Consider the following 13487-nt stretch of genomic DNA (forward strand, 5'->3'; position numbering starts at 1 on the left):
GGGAGGAGAACAGGCAAAAAGAAGTTGTGAGAAATTATGAAAAGAATTTTAAAATGCGAAAACCAGTTCCATTTGAAGGGACCACTAATAAATCTAGACCTAGTCTTGAAGAGTTTTACTGAAAATATGTTTTCTTATTTTGCAGAAAGTTTTTTTTCCTAAAAAAAAAGCTGCACATTTCTTGTTGATTCTAGAAATGTTGTGGCCATCCCAAACCTCCACAATTGCAGACTGTTTAAATGAAAGCAGAAGCAACTAGAACAGAAATAGTCAGAAAATATATTTATGAGTTCTAGCAAGATGTAGTTCTAGCAATGGTATAGAAATTCCAATAGTATATATGACTAATTTTACACATATTTGATACCAAAATTTGTTCATTATTTGCTTTTTTCCCCTGATATATCTAACAGGTGAACCTACTATGGCTGAACCATCTTAAGTTTCACTTTATTTCTCTTCATCATGGTATATATTTTAATTTTTAAAAGACTAGCAGGTTTGAGTAAAGTGATAGTCAAAAGTCAAAAACACACTTGGAAGCCATGACTGTAGATATTCAATAGGCTAAAGAGGTGCATTCGGGGCAGACTGGAACTTAGACTCTTCAAAAATTAGATTATTTTCAAACTTTATATATTAGAAAAAAAAAAGAAGTGAAAAATCTTCTGTAGTAAATAGTGGTTCAATGACATCATAAACATTAAGGCTGGTTGCACCATCATACTCAGGAAAACAGACTTAACAAAAGGTTGGTATCCTTAAAATCAAATGTGCGCTAGGGACAACTGAAGGTAAAGGATTGTTTTACATGTTGTTCTAGCAGGGAAAGAAAAAGAAGAAAACAGTGACAGAAACAGCATATGAGGAAAGTGAAGAACAATCTTTTTTTTAGTTTTCTCTTTAGTATTGTCTCAGCTACAAAATAATGTAAAATTTCAGCTGAAAAAACAGCATCCTGGAAGCAACCATACAAATAGCAGCAATTTCTAAATGCTCCTTTTGTCATGATTTGTTGTCTGGAGGTCAAAAGTGCCATTCTAGCATAGGCTTCATTAAAAGTTATTTACATAACAGCAGGAGACTCTTCTCCTAGGTTATGACAGGCTCCTACCATGAACAAACCACTAACCCACAAAATGGTCCTCAGAATGAAACAGTACAAATCAAATAATTGCTATAATAGCATAGCAAAAGACAGATAAATGCAGAAATCAGGGGAAAAGTATGGTAAGAGAGGACTTCCATCTAGTATTTAGGAAGGCTATGGATTGCATTAGCTGCAACTCTTAATGATTATTTTTGTAAACCTAAGAGTCATACAGACTGTATCATACAGATTTTGACAATTCCCATAATATAAAATGGCTCAAACTACTATTACAATCAACAGCTATTACAATCAACTGCAGGACATGGTAGGAAGATGGTGAAATGTATTTTCTGCCAAGTTGTCATTCACTGAGGCTGACCTCAACCATTTTATTCCCTTGCTGATTAGACCATCTCTTGCTGCAGCCAGAATTCCAATTTAATACACAAGAATAGAACAGTAATTCTTTTTTATGGGGATTTTTTCATTGTGTTGTCACTTTATGCGAAATTCTGACATTTTACGTATGTCAAGAATGCAGATAAAATGTGTTCAGGGTGTTACAATAGATTTTTGGATGCTGACTAACTACCACTGCCTTTATTTATTTTATGTCAATGTAATTACAAGCTGGAAAAAGAAAGGACAGCCTTGGCTCTAAAGAGATGGGAACAGGGACCTTCTTTCATAGGCACCTGAAAGAAACTGCAAATTGTCCCACATCCCCCGCTGCCCCTTATTGTCACATTGCAACCTGGTGCTCCCCGGTTTGCAAATATTTTTGCACAATGCAGTTGTGATAGGCTTACCTGTTATAGCCTGTTGCATTTTGGTACTAACAGCTTCTGCCCGCTCTGGTATTTTCTTTGCTTACAAGTACTGGTGTCACCTTTACCCCTGTGAAAGCAGCAGTCCAGACACAAATCAGGACAGCACAATACAGTGTTTCCCTAAGCATCCTTCAGAAGAGTAATAACCAGATGAGCTAAAACCCACAACAGACTAGAATGTGGAGTCTAGTGCTTTTTCAGTAGCAGCAGAGTTACACAAATGCAATTCTGTTGGTGTCAGTGAGCTCAGAAGAAGTGGGAACAGAACTGTGAATTTCAGCTTTAAAAACAGAGTTGGCTGCTTCACCTCTACAGACATTACATTGGAGAGTGGAGACTTCTCTTGTGTTTATTCATTGCAAATTAATTGCCATTCTGACTTTGCTGGATTAGAAAAAGCAGTTGGCTTGAAAGAGAGAATAATAATTTAAGATGGTGAGAAAAGTCTGAGATCAGTGTTTACTTTTTTCCATTTTCTTTCCAATCAATTGTCAGTCATTAAATATTCTCCAATTTTCAGGAGCATGTGCTTGTTTGCCAATATGTTGTACACAATGTCTGAATATGTATCAGAAGTATGCTGACTTACTTATATACAAAATTAGAAAAAAAGAGACAGATTAAGCCAGAAAAGACTTGAACATCTCTTTAGGGGGTAGGGAGATGGGGGAGTATTTCATATCCAGAACACAGCCAGACATACATTTCTTACAATGCCAGTAGGAATGTTAGATATGTATTTTCTACGAGTTTTATTGGCATCCATTTGTCTTAAGCTTTCCTTCAAGAATGCAGGAAAATTGAAAAATTACAAAGATCCCTTCCAGCAGTTTTTATCTCCATTAGGTGATTTTTTCATTATTGTTCATCTGAAAAGAAAAATCAAATTTCATGAGATACATTTCATAAGCAATGATATTCACTATCACAGTTTTGTTCATTTGCTGTTTCTCTTTCTAAAAGACCACAGAACTAAGATTTTTGGCTAGAGGGACAAAATTAAATGAAAATTAATTTGAACCATTGTCCCTGTTCAATGGACCTGCTGAATAAGTTATGGAAGTAGTCATATTTCTTCAGTGCCAAAACACACACAGCTTCATTAAAAAATTAGACAGCTTTTGTCTCTGAAATGTATGTGTGCAACACAAATTAGGCTTTTAACTCTTCTGCAGCTTCTAGAGGATGACATCCTGGAAGCAGTGGGAATTCCAGAAAGGTGTGGAACCTTTCCTTTCCCTTTCCTAAAGGTGGGGAACTCTATGAGTGCAAAGAGGATTTAAGGTAAATTTCCTGTGAGTCTAGAAGAAGTGTGAAAACACTGCCCCTGCTTTGGAAATGGCTTCAAATTACTTAAGGATGTCCTCCAAAACTTTCAGTGGAATTAGAAACCAGTTTGAAAAGGTAAGTGCAATCAGAAAGTAAAAGACATATGAATAGCCACTCTGGTCTCTTAGCTACTGTACCACCTGTGTCATTGGCCTCGGCATCAGTTCTTAGCAGTGTTACAGAGTGTGTTGTGTTGCTCTTCTATATTTTCTGGATTTGAGTGTGTTTTCATGCTTTTATGAATATTTCCAGTAAAAGAAAAGCAACTATGCTTTCTATATCCCAAACCATGTGCTAAATAGCTTCATTATTAAAACTGTGAGATGTTTTAAAGCACAGACTTTGGAGACTAATGGGAGCCAAAGAGCTGGCAAGGCATCTGCTGGGGAACTCTAAGGACGTTCTTGTGTTGAAAGATTGACAGTGATTTTGGGGATGCAATCTGTAATGTAACATCAGTGGATAACTACTGTGTGTGAGTATGTGCTTAGATTTATTTTTTAAGACAACTTGATACTCTGTAGCTGCACTGATCTTTTGCTTGTTTCTTGGATCTGCCTATTTAAATGTACCAATACAACAAACCACACTGTAAAAATATATTCTTGTAAAGTACTCACTAATAGAATATGGTAATTTTAGTTCTGGTGAAGAATGCTAATACTTGTAAAAAATACATATTAAAGAAAAAGATACTTTAAATTTTGGTTAAAACATCATAATGTCCATGTATACCAGCAGATGAGTCCACGCTAAACACCACAGCTTTACAGCTGTCTGCTCATGCTAATTTCTTTTTTTTTTTCTTTTCGTTATGAGGCATTCTTTTGTGGCCCATAATGTGATTGTATTCCATATCTATCTATGTCCAAAAGTTCTTGCTGTGTCTGTAAGACCCTACAGGCAGACACCTTGTGTGTGTGTCTGGGGGTGCTACCCTGGGGAGAGACATGATACAATTTTAAAATTGTCTCTCATGGGGATCTTCTTTGCCCCATGGTATTTTCTTCGTGTGCTGTTTGATTTCAACTCAGGCAAATGGTTTTTTCTTCTCTTTTCAGTTTTTGGGGTTTTTTCCTCATCTCAGAGGGGCTGCAGCAGGAGTTTTGGGCTGCCCTGGGGAGGATTCCGCAGGTGCCTGTCCGCAGCCGAGGCTCTGCCCGCAGTGGCGCAGTGGCAGCGCTCCGGCCAGGGACAGAGAGCACCGAGTGTCCCAGGATAGAGGGGACAGAGAGCACCGAGTGTTCCGGGACAGCGGGGACAGGGAACACCAAGTGCCCTGGGACAGCGGGGACAGAGAGCACCGAGTGTCCCAGGACAGCGGGGACAGAGAGCACCGAGTGTTCCGGGACAGCAGGGACAGAGAGCACCGAGTGCCCTGGGACAGCAGGGACAGGGAATACTGAGTGCCCTGGGACAGCGGGGACAGGGAACACCGAGTGACCCGGGACAGAGGGAACAGGGAACACCGAGTGTCCCAGGACAGAGGGGACAGGGAACACCGAGTGCCCTGGGACAGCGGGGACAGGGAACACCGAGTGTTCCGGGACAGCAGGGACAGGGAACACCGAGTGTCCCAGGACAGAGGGGACAGGGAACACCGAGTGCCCTGGGACAGCAGGGACAGGGAACACCGAGTGCCCTGGGACAGCAGGGACAGGGAACACCGAGTGACCCGGGACAGAGGGAACAGGGAACACCGAGTGTTCCGGGACAGCGGGGACAGGGAACACCGAGTGTCCTGGGACAGCGGGGACAGGGAACACCAAGTGTCCTGGGACAGCAGGGACAGGGAACACCGAGTGACCCGGGACAGCGGGGACAGGGAACACCGAGTGCCCTGGGACAGCAGGGACAGGGAACACCGAGTGACCCGGGACAGAGGGAACAGGGAACACCGAGTGCCCCCGCCCTGCTGGGCCTCTGGGGGAGGGTGCCGGCCCTGGGGAGCCATCAGGTCTCCATGTGCTGCTGCACCTGCCCTGAGAGCTCTGCCTTCTGGCACGGATGTGTTGCTGCCATCTCGTCCCTCAGTCCTACAAGCCCGAGGCCGTCCCTGCTGGGCATGGTATCAGGAAGGGCATTTCCAGCATTTCGGGTCTCTTTGGTCGTGTGGCAGATCATGAATTTGTTATTTTCCTTTTTTCCCTTGCCTGTTGGTATTCTTTTATTAAACTGCTACTTTTTTAACTTGTATCTAGTCATATCTCATTCATCATGGATGAGAAGAGATTGCTTGGAATCAAGGAGGAAGTTACTAATTTCAGACTGCCCACCTCTTTAAACTGTCTCAGTCCAAGACAGGCATTAAAAAATTTCCAGGGTCAAAAAGGCTTCTCACCTACTTGAAGATTAATTAGGTCTAACCAAAAGGGGAGTGAGTGACAACAGGCTGTTTGAGCCTATAACAGTTGTCTAGGTTTGTAATTTAGGGCTGCCTTTTGAACCTCGATTATTCCCATATTTCTGTTTGGTTCTCCAGATTAAAAGCATTTTGCTGACCTGTATCTCACAAGCTTTTTATCAAAGGTCAGGCTTATCAGTGGGTCAGGCACATGTAATTTTTAGGCCAAATCACTTCCATACTCCCTACAACATCCTCAAAAGGCTATTGGAACTGATGCTGGATGCAGCTGCCCTTCTATTAAGCTGTGGCAGCTGTAAGTAGATCACACCACCTGCATCCCATTTTTTTCCACCAGCAATCCTAAGCATTGATTGTGAGTGCCATGTTTATGCAACTGGGATTCCTACTGTAGGTTGTTGGTGCCATGAAGAAGAGTCACCTATTCCACTACTCCAAGGACCAGAAAATTAACAAGGGACAGAGCATACCTTCAGCCATGTTCAAACTTTCTTTGTTTCTTTGTACACGAAACACAGTCCAACACCTCTTTTGAACTGGATCAACCAATTAATTATAATCATAGCAGCCTAAAAATTTAGTCAGTAGTCAAAGTGAGAGTAGACAGTTTAAACAAATCAAGAATATTTGTAATGCATTGCGCATTTGCAATTCTTTTCCAAGTAAACACCGCTATTTCAGAATCAATTTTTAAATTTCTTAATGAATTGCTCTTAATTCAATGGGAAAAAATACAAAGAAAGCCCAAACTAACAAACAAAAAACCCACAAAATTCCAAAAAGCCAAACAACACCCATCTTCGCCCCAACATTTGGATGGGGTTGGTTAAAATAAAGGTTACTTTAAAGGTTACTGAGTCATTGCTGGAACTTTTAAACTGCAGTGGTTTGTTTTGTTTGCATTTCCAGATATCTAAAGACAATATGAAAATTGGGCACTCCAGACTTTAATCATTTTGCAGACTATACAAAAAGGGCGCAAACACAGAGAGCTTGTTTCATGACCTTTTTTACCATAAACATACAAATTAAAATTGTTTTGTTGTATCATTGTTAGGGACAGCACAGAGTTCATAACTCAGGGAAAGCAGACCCCTATTATGAAGAACAGATTGAGTGCAATGGTGGAAACTGAAGTAAAAAAATTACTTTTCATACCATGATTCACATATTTTTCCTGGTAGACATTTCTGTGGTAGTTTCTGTACAATCCCTTTGGCCTGTGTACATGTTTTGTAATGTAGCTCTTAACTTTAAGACGTAGACCCCCCAATGGCAGCAGCTATCCTAAACATGAGGGGAGGGGAGGAAATAGGAGGGAAGAAGGGGACAGGGGAAACAACTGGCACAGAGAGGGCAAAACCGTGTTGAGGTCAGCAGCAGCTGGGACTAGATTACTAGAAAGGGTAAAACTGCTGCTGTTTTTCCCCTGGCTCAGTGACTGAAGTGAATTTGCCTTGGCTGAACAGGGAATGATGCTTAAGAAACCAGTGCACTTCGTTATTAACTTAATTCTTCAGGGATTAATTTTACTTTGAGTTCTAGAGTATCTCATGGCAAAATTCCTGTAGCTTTGCTTCTGGATTTCCTCTAAATACCTATAATCCTCTCACTGTGGTTCTTACATTGATGATCCACTTGCATTGCTGCCTGGACCAGGCATTTGCCATGTGATGTCTGGACTAGCTATCATGATGTCTGGACAAGTTATCAGGGCTTCTGCACAAACCAGCTGTGAATCGTGGTGCACATACAAATATACAAATGTGGATGTAAGTGTATTTATACCACAGCAGTCACCTTAGGATCTGTACAAAGTCACAGAAGCACAAGTGAGAACAGGACATGGGCTCAAAGGACAGGTGCACATGGCAGTGTGTGACACCCTATAGGTGTAGGTCTTTTGTATCCGCACGGTATTCACTTCATTCAGGTAGGAGTGTAGATGCTTCTACTACTCATTTGTATGTGTTACAATTTCTGTATAAAAATTGTTAATAACCAATAAAACACTTTCACTAACAGTAAACTAAAGCCAAAAATTCATGCATCTTTCCCAATTCTTCAACATTCATAAATGTACAGCTATGGGTGCTTGTCAACAGTCAGCCATTAACATTCTTCTAAAACTGACACCTTGTTATACTAAATATTTTTTTACATTTATCAGCTACAAATTAATAGTAATGTCAGATCCCTAGCTTCAGTACTTCATTCATAGAGCATGAAAGAAGCATGGCAACAAGAAAAATTCATGACTCTCTCCACTGCCATTATCCATCTTTTCTGTCTCTTTCTCCCTAAATGTACATTTTACAAATACATCCTAGAGAAGCATCTAAATGCAAATACATGTGCCTGCAAACATACTTGTCTTAATCATTGCAGAAGAAAATGACACAAAAAAGTCTTGTATATGCTTACATGCATGCCTTATTTTTATTGATAAGGAAACTGGATTAGGTTTTTTAATTTCATATTTTATTTTGTATTTCTTTGTTTCATAATTTTCCTAATTAAATTGGCAATTCTAGCAAAATTTTACAGACTCATAATGTCAATACAATTCTAAATATTACCATGGCACAGGTAGCTGAAAAACAAAACAACTTTAAAAAGCAATAGAAATAAAAGCAATGGGTAACTTTTCAGATGCATTTCCCACAAAACAGGACACAGAACATTTATAGATGCAACTGAAAATAAAACCTCATAATCTATTTTGATTCAGTTCTACAAGCATTCCCTGATACATTGCCAAGTGGCACTGAATTCAATAATCTAGACAGATTAGTACAGGACTCCTGTTTTCAGGGATCCATCTGGTATTGTGGCAGTTGCAGCTCATCAGATTACTGCTATGTCCCAGCTATGTAAAATGCATCAATGCTGCAAGAGAAACCTGCCCTGTACCACTTCAGTCACAATGTCATGCCAATTGCTTGAAAAATATGTATTAACTTTTTTTCAATAATCATTATTTATAATTAATTCATGAACAGTCATATCATGTTTAAATTTTACACTACCTTCTTGTATCATGTCTAATGAAGAAGGACTGATAAATTCAGAGACTGCAAAAAGACCTACATAATATTGTAAGGAAAGCCATAATATGAAGATTTTATTCTTAAAAAGTAAAAATCCAAAACATCACTTACATCACCAACAAATACCCAGCTGGGAAGGGGAGGAGGAGGGGGCAGGCAGGTGTGGGTGTGTATTTGGGCGTGTGTGCTCTTCCTGCTGCAAGCACCAACAGCTACATCTAGTGGTTTTAGGCAGTATGAACAATTTACCCACAGCCAAACTCTGTCTTAGGGAAGCATTTTGTATTCTCCATTAAGGGGAAAAGTTAAATTCTTCTCCAGTGTAGAGCTTTGTAGCAGCACTGATGCTCCACTGAAAGTACTTTTTCCCCCAGTTAATTTTGTGCTAATAAATCTATGGAGACTGGAAGTTCTTCGTAAGTTTTCAGTTGTATATTTGTAAAAGTTCCATATTCTGTATTTGTGTATTTTCCTTAATAGTTGGCTAAATATGCAAATAGATAAAAATATAAATTCCAAATCCTAAGATTTCAATTTTGTGGAGTGGAAGTAAACAAATTCAGGTGACTTCCTACAGGTTCATACCAGAGCATCATAAAAATACTTAACTATCACATTGTTTCTAGACCTGGTAGATGAACCATAGATTAAAAAAAAACCTTCAAGTTTCCATAATACCAAGTGTCCTGTTTTTCAGATATTCTATAAGCACTTGCCTCAATCAATTAGAGGCAAACTTCCTATATATCAAACAATTCCACATAATGGTAATTTCATAATATGAAAAAAAAAAGTCCACACACAAACCTCCAGTATTTTTTGAAAAATTGTTAGCAGAAATAATTAGCAATATATGGTATTTATTTATATCCAGTTATTATTTGAAATAGGTATTTATTTATATCCAGTTATTATTTGAAATAAGCAAGTATTTGGAAGTAATATTACCAATTCAGAAATTAAAAGCATTCAATTTGTCAAGAAACTCATTTAACTGAAATGTTCAGTGCAAAGAAAAATATGTTTAAAAACTCCTAATCATCCCCATAATTAAACATACATGACTCCACAAAGAGTGAAGAGTTTCACTGTAAAATGGCAGAAATAGCAGAAGAACTTTTACAACTCATCTGGACTTCTTGAAGCCTGCCATAACCTCCCAAGAAACTTCTAAGATCTTTGTTAGCTGTTTAGCAGCCAAGTTCTAGCATAGCTTAGAATATGGCAAGAGATGGTTGTGGAAAAGAAGAAAGTGTTGAAATTTAAAATGGATAAAACTGAGCAATAAGAAATTAAAAATTTTTCTTCATTCATTACATTCATCAATGATCTTGAAAAATCATCTGCCATTTTTTGTAATGACCTACAACCACTTTATGTGGATAAGAGGGAAGGACTAAACAGAGTTTGAAAGAGGCAGAATAAGTTTAACTGCCAAGGTAAGTTATCAGTGCCAGTCACAAATGCATGTTATGTAGTACTTACTACCTGCAACTGCTCAGAAAACTTCTGTTGGTATCACAGTGATCAATTTAATGTAAAATTCAGCACAGCATAATCAAGGAATGTCAAAGATCTAATTTCCACCATTCTTTACTCAGACAATGCTAGAAATATTATGATTCACTTCTTTGTGAAGAATAGCATAGAAAACAATAATAAATATAGTAATGGGCACCTTGCCACCACTTTTGCAAATCTCAACTCCTACGAGCAGTGCATTTATCTTTTCTATATTTGGCCCCACTGAATGAAGGAGGCACTTGAATAGGTTGGAAAACAAGACATTAAAACTAAAGCCCAGATTTTAAAATAACCTTTTGTCTACATTGTTCCAATAATCTGAAGCAAAATGGGCATACAATAAAAGCACATAGCAATTGATAGAATTGGGCACAAGCCACCTCTGGAATGGAGATGGAAAACCAGACTAATTTCCTGGAACAAATTTATGTGATTTTGTCTTTATACTAGATAAACACACAGGACTACTTAGCTGTATCACCTTGCCATAGCACCTTCTGTAGTGGTGTCTCTTAGAAGTTCCCCTTTCTATGTCCAAGTCTGCTGAATAAGAGAGACATACCACAGGATGGATGAGTCATTCAAGTACAGGGTTTGTTGTAAACACCCATGCACATTTGCTACCGTTTTTAAGAGGCCTGGTGATGTGTTGGGTTTGGAGGTTTTTTTTCATATTCTACAACTGTCTGTGTCAGCGATTTGAGAAACTTCTCTTTGCTGCTCCCCTTGAGAATACATCAGATAGTTCTTTTTTTCTACTTGTTCTTTTTGAAACCAGTGGGAAAAAACGGACACTGGAGCAGGGGGGAAATAGAAAACACCTATTTTCCATTATATGCTGAACTACTTTAGCTCTCTTTATTATGGCAGTTCAGAAACAGTGTCAGTAAATGAGCCTCCGCTGTTTGAGGCTGAATTTCTGTTGAAATACTATCCCTTGTCCTTGCTCTCGACAGTCACAAGGTGGCACCAGATGTCAAATTTTTTTGGAAACGCCATTGGAAACTCGTAATACTTTTTCTCCTGTAAATCCATTATTTGCTTTTTGAGGGCAAAGCCAAAAGGGTCAGATAAGCATTCACAGTGAAAGAGAACCTGAAGAATCTGTTCAAGCATGCAGCAGATGGCTAATCATAAAATAATACAAATTAAATGTGACAAATGTAGCATTTCCGGAGTATTTTATTAAACAGTTTTATTAAACAGTTGTGAAAGAATTAGTACTATTTGAAGGAATCGTTTTCCAATCTATTTCAAAATTATTTCAAAGTTAATAGCCCTTAAGAAAGCTTTTCCTGGTGAATACGCAGGGTGACTCTTTAATTTACATGTTTGTGTCAAAGCTGTGCCCTCACAGTAGTTTTCTGTTGATAGACTACAAGTGTACAATGATAAAAAAAATCGTATTTCAATCTTCTTGAAACCTTTCTTGTGAACCTTTTGTCTCTCCCACTCCCACCAATTTGCAAGGAAACCCTTCTCATGAATGTCACTATGGCCTTTACTGTAAGGTATTTATTGACATCCCCCTGACACTTCCTCTTGATTTCACCACTCACCTCCCTCCATCACCTTTAAATGGCTGGATGGCCCTTCTCATCGAGTGGATCACCATTCTTCATGCATTTGAATGCAATTCAAATAATAATACATGACTTTCCAATAAAATAATATCTTACTGTCTTTGAAACATAATAGGCTACATTCCTTCTTTTCCATGTTCACACCTGATCAAAGGCTTCTTTAGTTTTGTAGCTTGTTATGAAATACCAGCCCTGTCTCAGAAGAGGGATTATAAAATTCAAAAATCGTGTTTCACTAAAATAGAGGTGAAAATTCCAGCACTGTGCCTCAGCAAACCTTCCTCTGGACAGCCTGAATAAGCACTAAGAAGTTCTTTACAACACTGTCACAGTTGACTTTTTGATTTTGAGATAACTTTAGAAAAATGTCTTTTTTATTTTGCCTTTCTTATTTTTCCTTATGCTGCTGCTTAATATCTAATATTGGTTGGGAAAACAGCAGGACAAAAATTGTAAATATATTTCCTTGGTACAAATCTGTGGACTCTTCCCATGCTTGAACCTCAGCACAGAGAGAAGTATGCTTCTGAATGGAGTCCTTAGGGACTTATTAAAACTCACTTGCAGTGATTTTATGTGACATTGTCTCCTTTGATGCACAAAGATAGGGACAAAAAAATCAAAACAACCATTGATTACTAGTCTTCTATGGTAATCCATTTTATCTTAATGATAATCTGACCAGAGCTAGCATATGTAGACTCTTACTTACATTTCATTGCTGATGCTGTTATTAATTTTCATTGAAAATGAAGATTATTTGTGCTTCCATTTAATTCTCTGTCTCTCCCCTTTACTGTGCAGCATAACTCTTTAAGACAAGGACTGTCCTTCTTAATGCCAGGAAATTACCTTTCCATTTATGTCAGCATACCTAAAAACCTTTTTTGTTTTATTTTGGTTTTTGTTTAGAAACATCTCTCACTTCTACTCAGACCATCACGGGGCCTTCTGGCAGTGAAACAGATGCTGCTCTGTTTCACAAGCTTTAACCTCAGTCCTATTTTTTGCAGTATGAATGTTTCCAGACTACAATAAAGGGCTGCAAGTTTCCATGGCAATAAATAGATCACAACATTTAAAACAATTGTGAAACAGTCATATGAAAGAGCCATATGAATGGAATTTTTGAAAAAACTTCTGTTTTTCTAAATGTTTAAGTAGCTCCCTAACTGTACAGAAATTTCTGCCTCTCAGACAAAAGTGAACATCCCGGGGGATTGAGCTGGCTTGCAGTGAAACTGTGTCTTCTCCTTGATACACCACTACGCAAACCAATCTGTCCTCTTCTTCTTCATTTTTGAAGTAGACAAAACAGAATACAATCAAAATGCAACTAACTCTGACTAAGATGCATACATACAATACTTTAAAAAATAGTGAAATGCCTTAAAATTAGGAGAAGTGCTTTGAATACAGCAATGCACAAACATTTCCTCTGTTGCATGGTCTGGCAATGCCCCTGTAATCAGATAACAACTGTTTTCATACTACTAACATGTTTAACTTTATCTCCTCCTTTACTCTAAATTAAAATTCTATTAAAATTCTAAATTAAAATGCTCCCTCATTCCTATTTTGAAGTTGAATAGTTAGGCTGGGCTCTCACAGAGGACACATTTCTGCTGAAACCCTGTTGCAGTCTGCCAAAAAGAAATCTTATGCAGATCAGAGCTATACTTGATATTACTACATTGTTTTTTGATTAAACTG

Source organism: Agelaius phoeniceus, chromosome Z (genome assembly GCF_051311805.1).
Source record: "Agelaius phoeniceus isolate bAgePho1 chromosome Z, bAgePho1.hap1, whole genome shotgun sequence".
Classification (NCBI taxonomy): domain Eukaryota; kingdom Metazoa; phylum Chordata; class Aves; order Passeriformes; family Icteridae; genus Agelaius; species Agelaius phoeniceus.